Below are 8650 nucleotides of genomic sequence, written 5' to 3' on the forward strand. Positions count from 1 at the left end.
TTTTTCTTGTTCTTGCAAAATTTTTTCTTTGATCTGGATTTCAAAATTTGGCAATAATATTCCCATGTATTTATTGCAAAGGATTTCTTTGTGGTGATGATGGGTGGATTTTCTCTATTCCTACTTTCCTCTTCCATTTTATCATTCCAGGATAATTTTCTTGGATTATTTTTTGCATGATTGTGTCAAGGTTCTTTTTTTGGTCACAGCTTTCAGTTAGTCCAATTATTCTTATATTTTATCTTCTTGATCTGTTCTCCAGATCTGTTGTTTTTCTGATGCTTTATATTTGCTTCTATTTTTTCATTATTTATATTCTGTTTTGTTATTTCTTGGTCTCTCATAGCTTCACTGGCTTCCCCTTGCTCAATTCTAATTTTCAAAAAGTTATTTTCATTTTTAAGACTCTGTATCTTCTTTTCTAGTTGATTAACTTTTTTTTCACATTTTTGTTTTTCTTGTATAGTTTTTATTTTTTTCCTAGATTTCTAAATTTGATTATTAAATTCTTTTTCAAGTCCTATAAATTCTCTCTGGGCAGGGAATCATTTAACATTACTCTTTGGGGTGGAAGAAGCTTTTTTTTTTTTTTTTTTTTTACTTCAATGTTCTCTAAAGATGAACCTGTCTTCCTTGTTCCCATAGTAGATTTCTATGGGAAATAAGAAATCTACTATGTCAGTTCATTTTTTTTTTTAATGACAATATAGTGTAAGCACCTCTAATCATGAGGTGGGGGAATGGTACCTCTCTAGCTTCACTTCAACTCTCTTCTTTGACCTGGAACCCCAAACCAAAAGCTCCTCCCTCCTGTAAGTACCCACAGCCAGCAACATCCCTGCCCTACTGCTTATGCACTTGCTTAAATAGAGTGTGCTGGTTCCTTCTTAGGGCAGTGTCTCAGCAGCACAGCTGGGTCTGATGTTCCTGATCAGCCAAGGTTCACTCAGTCCTCCTGGACTCAGATCCCAACTCCACACAAAGTCTGGGAGGTAAAAATTCCTTTGGTTCCTACTGAGGCTCCAGCTAAAACCCTCTAGCTCTAGAGGTCCTTATTTGATGTTTCTATGGAGCTAGCCTGGAGGAGTTTGCACTTCACATGGGCTAATCCCTAGCCAAGAGGATCTTCTTGGGTTGTACCAGGAAGACCCCTGTACTGTCCCAAATCTTGATTTTTCACCAGTCTATGTTCATCCTGAGTAAATTTGTTCTGTTGGTGGGAGAAAATTGGAGAGCTTGAAATTTACTGAGTTACTCCATCATCTTCCCAGAATTTTCCCAAGGCTGTAGTTTTGAAATATCTGAGGAATTATTTAACTCAGATGATCTTGAATACAAATTCACAAGTCTATCCTTTATGCCACCTAATTACATGAAGATGATAGCATTTATGACACTTTTAAGGTTTTTAAGAAGCAGTGGGGCAGGGGTGCTGCTGGCTGTCAGCACTTGCAGAAGGGGGGAGCTTTTGGTTTGGGGTTCCAGGTTAGAGAGAAAAGCTGAAGTGAAGCTAGAGGCACCATTCTCCCACTTCCATGATTAGAGGTATTTACATTAATATTCTCATTTTAAACAATGAACCAGCAAAGAAGAGCCAGCAAAGTAACCCTGGCTACTGGTAGGGAACTTGTCTTCCCTTTTTTAATTGCTAAAACCCTTAACTCTATTTAAAAAAAAAAACCTTATGGATTTAGCTTGCTCTTAGTAATGTAATCAAATCTTTGCCCCATTGAATCAGAGATGTCTAAAAACAACAAATTCTTCTGACAACTTGGGACATTGGCCCATAACCCCAACATATTTTTGGAGTATCACTTTGCTCTTCAACATTTTGGTAGTTAACCCCATAATTCTGGTAACTTGGTGTGGAATGAATCTGATCATATGCTATAATCTTAACATTTTGGTGATCCTATTTGGGGAATCTCAACAAAGTGTCATCACCTCCCTGATATCATGGTCCTCTTCTAGAATGAAGGACCAATAATAACAACATCCCTGTAAATAGGTTCATTGTTCTCATTTTGCAGAGAAGGAAATTGAGGCAGACAAGTGATTTGCCCATGATTATACTGCTAAATGTCTGAGACAAGATATCAACTCATATATTCCTGACTTCAAATCAAATGCTTTATCTACTATTGCTTTAGTAAATAGCATAACAGGGTGAAAACCCACACTTTTTGATGCCAAATTTAGGGCCTTTTCACTATGTCATGTTTTCTCCACTCCCTCTATCATGGTTTCCAGAGGAAAAGATTCTCTCTATCCATGTTTTAATTTATATATTCAATATGGTTTCTATATATTTTTATTTAGTCACAGTTACTCTTCTTGCCAGAGGGGAATGGAAAAAAACAGATAGATAACCAAGGCTAAGAGAGAGTCAATGGGACATTTAGCCCAAGGGAAATTTTCTTCTATTTAGGACTGACTAGAGGTGACATCAGCCAGGCTTTTAAGGTAAGGTTTTTGTTTGTCCTTTGTTCTTGAAGTGGACCATGACATCAGGAAGGTGAGGTCATGACATGCAAGTGAATTGGATTTAGCTGAGGGAGGGCTGGGCAAGGTCACCTGCCTCACTTTCCTCTCCAGAGCTATCTGGGTCCATTGGCCAGATACAGATCAGGTTGATTAAAGATGGCCCTGGATGAAATGGCAGACCTTGGCCTTTTAAAGATGAAGTCTTTAGCAAGTCTCAGTCTGACTGGGCAATGCCCAATCAATGATCAAGCCTAGATAAGAAATGAGGGAGAAAAACGGTCTTTTTTCCCTAGAACCAAAAAATCAGTCTGGGAGGGGAAGATACTCAAGGTTTCTGATCAAAACAGCAACAATTTCTATTTATATTCACTCTGAGCTAAACAGGGCTGAAACATTGACCAAGGAGGAATTGACCTGGCACCTATTGGTCAATTAATGAAAGCCAGAACAATTTGAGTTTAAAGCACCCTTAAAAAAGAAACCTAGCTGGTAAACTCCAAGATAAAAGAAAAAGAAAAGTGAAAGGGATTCTTAAACTGTGGGAGTAGTGGAGGAGGGGGTGAAAATAGGATCTGTAAACATGCCTGTTGCTGATCAACAGGTAAGTATGGTGGAGCTAAGTGAAAGGTACAGCTTCCAATCTTCCCGATTCATCCCCCTAGCAGCCCAGGGGAAAAAAAAAAACAAAAAACAAAAAAAACCTCAAAAAAAACAAAAAACAGGTGTTGCCCATTAATGAGATGGAAACAGGAATCGGAGGGAAACTGCTCAACCATTAAGGACCTGACACTGCTGCGATTTTGACAAATAAGGCACAAATGGAGGAGGTGCCAGGAGCCCTGGCAGCCAAGCTGCAGATGTTGGCACAAATGACAAGGCAAGTGAGGGATCTGGGGATCTGATGAGAGCTGGGGCTATCCAGAAAGGCATGGCTGAAGGTAGGGCTTCCAAGTCACTGCTAACATCCCATCCAGACACTGCTTCCATCAGCAGCCCTTCAGCTGAACCATGATGGGAAGGCTGGGTCCCAAGATACCCTCAAGAGCTAGGCCTTGAGCATCTGGGTACTGTTGGCCCTCCTGGTCTCTGCCATATGCACAGGAAATATTAATCCTTCCTACTTCCAAAGATTTTTAACCTGGGGGAGTAGTGATGGTAGCATGGTCTGTGAACATGTTTTTTAAAGCATTTTGATAGTATTTCAATATAGTTGGTTCCCCTTGTAATCCTTTGCATTTTTATTTTATGCTTTTAAAAACACTATCCTGAGGGCAGATCCATCAGCTTCAACACACTGCTGCTACAGAAAAAAAAAAGGTTAAGGACCCTTGTTCTAAATTCTCTGATTTTAAAGTCTTTTTTAGAGGGTTTACATACATATACACACGCATACACACAAATATAAAATATATAATGAATTATTTGAAAAAAATTTATTATACATTTTATGGATTATATACTTTGTTTAATTTCTATTATGTTTATCCTATATAATTTATTTTTAGTATTCATTAAAATATTTTTTGAATTCTGAATTTTCTCTCATACCTCCCTCCCCCATCTAGAGAGTTCTGAGATTCTTCCTGGTCATTGCTTGAAAAATCTAAATGATGTAAATTTGCATATCACTTGCATACTATTCATTTAATGTCAGAATGCCCTGAAACTCCTTCTTTCTGAGTTTTTTCTCTAGGTTTCTTTTAGCTCATGCTGTCAGCTTAGGCTGGGCCAACCTGGCAAGTGGGAACTGCCCCAGGAATGCACAGGATATTTCCTGAGGTGCAGTGATTGGTACATCCTCTTCCTGAGGTCGTCTTTACCCCATAACCCATGCAATAAAGCTTGACGTGGAAGACGAAAGGACAGAAAACAGGGATGCTATTTTTTGAAAGCAAAGTTTAGAAAAGGGAGTATTCTAGAGGCACTAATTTAAAAGCACTAAAGGTAACAAACAATTTCCCTCGAATTCTAATATTTTAATAGTACTCTGATCCTGGATACAGAATGATATAGTGACTTAAAGAATACTGTCTCTGGAGCCTAGAGAGCTGAGTTCAAATACTACCTCTGAAAATTACTACCTCTGTGTGTGTGGTCATATCACTAAATTAATTTTTTTAGAGGCAATTGGGATTGTGACTTGCCTAGGGTCACACAGCTAGTTAATATCTGAGACCAGATTTGAAGTTGGGTCCTCCCGAATCCAAAGGAGGGATGCTCTATATGTTACTAAATCTTATTTGATTTCAGTTCCTCATTTATAAAATGAGAAAAGGTCAGATGGCCTCTGAGCTCCTTTCCAACTTTGGACCTATGATCACTTATTGTATATAATCTTGTATCTCCTACTATCTGGGATTATATTTTTTTCAACTGTAAATTCTATAAGAACTGGACTGGAGATCATTTAAATTTAATATCCCTCTCATACTTAGTAGCAAGTACTACTAGTAGCAAGAACATGTAGCAAGTACTTAAAAATATTTAATAATAAAATGTGTGTGTATTTGTATTGTGTTATTATCAAAATCCAATCTTCTACAGAAAATCTTTTTCTGGTCTACCTTAATGCTAGTGCCTTCCTTCTGTTGATGACTTTCAATTTTTTTATATATTCCTTATTTTTACATTGTTGTTTGTATGTTGTACCCTCTCCCTCATTAGACTGTGAGCTTTTTGAGAATAGGGATGGTCTTTGTTATCCTGTTCTTTGAATTCTCAGTATTTAGCATAATGCTTGGCATGTTGTAAGTACTTAACAAATATTTATTGATTGACTGTATTTTATTAACCTAATCAAAGAAGCTTAATGGGATGAGGAAGAGATGAATAGGGAAAAAACAATGGCAATCCTCAAGTCATCATAAGGTAATTTCTCAGCTTTGTTTAGTTTCCCTGTCTTTGTAGTGAGATCTTCTGATGATTTAGTTTATAGGACAAAGTGGGGGAAAGGATCCCAGCCTTCTGAATATCCCCCTTAATGAGGGAGAATAACCCTCTTGAAGAAGGAGTCCACCATCCATGACTCCACCAGTTACCAATCAATTGTCACTGATGGCCAGGTAAGCTTGGGGATTTTTAGGAATAGCTGTATCCTTACAACTAGCAGGGAAATCACCCTAGGGTGATCACCTAGGGAAATATCTACTCCAAAAATGAGACCCGGGAACTGTCCCTGGAGGTTCTGCAGCCCGAGCTACTGAAGACCAGAAAAATAAAATCACCTCCCCAATTCTTGGCCCCCTCAAATGGATCAATGGATATGGTTTTATCTATGGAAATGAGGCCATAAAAGATGCATCACCATGTGATTTGCCTTTGTACTTTAGGGGTGATTTGCAGCTGAAATCTACATATATGTTAACTTCCATTACTAGAATGTGAATTTTTTTTAAAGTAGACTGTCTTGGGTTTTTTTGTTTTGTTTTGTTTTTTGTTTTTTTTTTGTTCGGTTTTGTTTTTTGTTTTTTTTTTTTTTTTGTATCCTCAGCAGTTAGCAGAATGTTTTGCACATGTTAAATTATTAATAAATTATTTTTATTTCTTTTTTCATGCATTCATTTATTATTTGATGTCACCTTGATCAAGTTATTTTCTCAATTTAAAAAAAAAGAGAGAAAGAAAAACTTTCAAGATTAAAAAAAAAAGGGCCTGAGTACAAAAGAACTGATTTTCTACTTTGAGACAAGTTGAAATTGCTTCTTCAGATCCTCCAGTTACCCTGACATATGTAGCACCCTCCAACCATATATATATATATATATTTCTCCCCGCCCCCCCCCTTCCCAATAGTGGTTATCTTGCCTCAGACAGAATGCTCTATCACACAAAGGTTTGCAGCTGTCTCAACTTCACAATGGAGAGGATTGGGTCCCAACAAATACCCTGATACAAATGGTGTCAGAAAGAAAGACAGACAGGAGGAGGGAGGAAAAGAGGGAGGGAAGAAGGCTGGCCCCCGGGGAGGGAGAGAAGTTGTCATCTAGCATCTTTTGTAACACAGGAAAGAGCTGAGAAGTCGGGAGGGAGGAAGGGGAATGGGAAGTGTGGGGCTGCGGACTGGGTCTGAGGACCCGCTCTGTGAATGATCTAAAGATGACACAGCTAAAAAAGCATTGCCTAAAGGCCGGGGAAGGTAAATGCCACTTCTGGGCCCATGCTGCTTCCCAGACTGAGAATAAGATAATGAATTATTACCCCAGGAAATGAAACTGCTAATAAATTCAAAAGCAAAGCTGGGGAAGGTCAAAACTCCATTTTTAAAAGGGAGCTGGTGATTTATAAACTGCCTTCTTCCTTCTCTCTTTGGGCTCTGCTGGTTCACTTCTGGTTCTCTGCATCTCCTCCCCAAATCCCCATCAGTCTTCCCATCCCTAACCCCTTTCCCATCTCAGTTCTGCTTCTTCTTACTTGCATGAATTTGGTCAAAGAGATTACTTAATCTCTTTGAAACTGTTTCTTCATCAGTGAAATGGTTTAAACCACAGGTGGAAGTAGGATGGGGCCATTTGCTTCGTGGTGAAAGTAGCAACAGCATCAGAATAACTAACTGATGCAGTGGTAAGAGTTCAGGGGCACTTAACCCTGTTTGACTCAGTTTCCTCATCTGTAAAATGAGCTGGAGAAGGAAATGGCAAACTATTCCAAGTAAACCTTTGCCAAGAAAACCTCCAAAAAAGAGCAACAAATCATTGGATGCTAACAAAAGTGACTAAACAAAAACAGCACCAAAGATTTCTTCAGTTTTCACACTGTAGAAATGCCCCATTTCCCAGAATTTTCTTGCTCTCACTAGGACCTGTACCCTGTAATGCAGATGGTTCCCCCATCTACTAAAGTCTCCTCTTTCAGGTAACCTTCCCTCTCTTCTGTGTATATCCAATTATTTACATGTATCTAGCTATTTACTCATCTTCTATTCACTCTAGTATCTTTGACAAGAAAACCCCAAATGACATCAACATGACCGAAACCACTGAATAAGAACAACAATTATTTATGTTTTCTCCCTTTTAGAATGTATGTTCTGTGAGGACAGGGATTTTCTTTTCCCTTTTCTTTGAATCATCAGCATTTAATACACTACCTGGTGTATAGTAAGTGCTTAATAAATGATTACTGATTGCCAAACCTCCCCTCACTCATCAACTACTCCTACCAATTACTATAGGCACAAAAAAAATGACTAATATTGTCTCACATAAAACAAGATATTCCCTTATCACCCTTTCAGCTTTAAATTTATGATTCTCTCTCCCTTTCTCCAGTTTGGTTCTTTACAGGAAATTAGGCTATTCAGTAGACAGAGTAAAAAAGACCCCAGTTCAAATGCAGTCTCAGATACTAGCTGTGGAAAAGAAACTTAACATCTGCTTGCCTCAGTTTCCTCAAATGTAAAAGTAATAGCACCTATCTCTCAAGATTATTGTAAGAATCAAATGAGAAAATATTTGCAAAGTGATTAATATGTTTGATTCGTTCTTTTACTATTTTTGTCTCTAATAATCTCCCCCCCCCATCCTTTTTTCCTTCTTCCCTTCAAACTGCCTTCCTCATCCCTTTTTGTTCTCTCCCCTTATTCCATCTCTTCTTGTCTCCTCATTCCCCCTCTCTGATTCCCCAGTTTAGGGATTCTAGGTGTGTTGTGAGCTTAATTCAGCCTAGTTTATTTAAAGAGTGCTCTGCCCCCAAAGACTGACTAGGGATTGAGGATGGGAAAGAGAAAGAAGAGGAGGGTACACTTCATTTTCCCTTAGCCTCCATTCTTGATATACCTCATCTCCTGTGAAAATGAAAGACATGACTAGTTCAGGTAGGGCAATGGAGCTGTAATTTGTAGGGGCTCATGGAATTGTTTTAAGATGATACCCCTAGAAAGATCATTCCTGTTCTTCAGGAAGCACACTTGCTGGAACATCTGCAAGCATCTTCTAGCTCCATCCCAGTAACTTGCAGCTCTACCAGAGCTGCTCACCTCATTCCCAGATTCTTACCCTCCCCCTACCCCCAACCACCATCCCCTGCCGTCTGACCTCACTGGTCCCCGTTTCCATGGCAACCATCTTGTGACGTCACTGCTGTAGGCCTGTAAGGGTTCCAATGGGGAGGAGGGGAGCCGCAGGTGCCCAGTAAAAGGGAAAAGAACAGAAAAAAACTTGTTACTGTG

Source organism: Sarcophilus harrisii, chromosome 4 (genome assembly GCF_902635505.1).
Source record: "Sarcophilus harrisii chromosome 4, mSarHar1.11, whole genome shotgun sequence".
NCBI classification, from domain to species: Eukaryota; Metazoa; Chordata; class Mammalia; order Dasyuromorphia; family Dasyuridae; genus Sarcophilus; species Sarcophilus harrisii.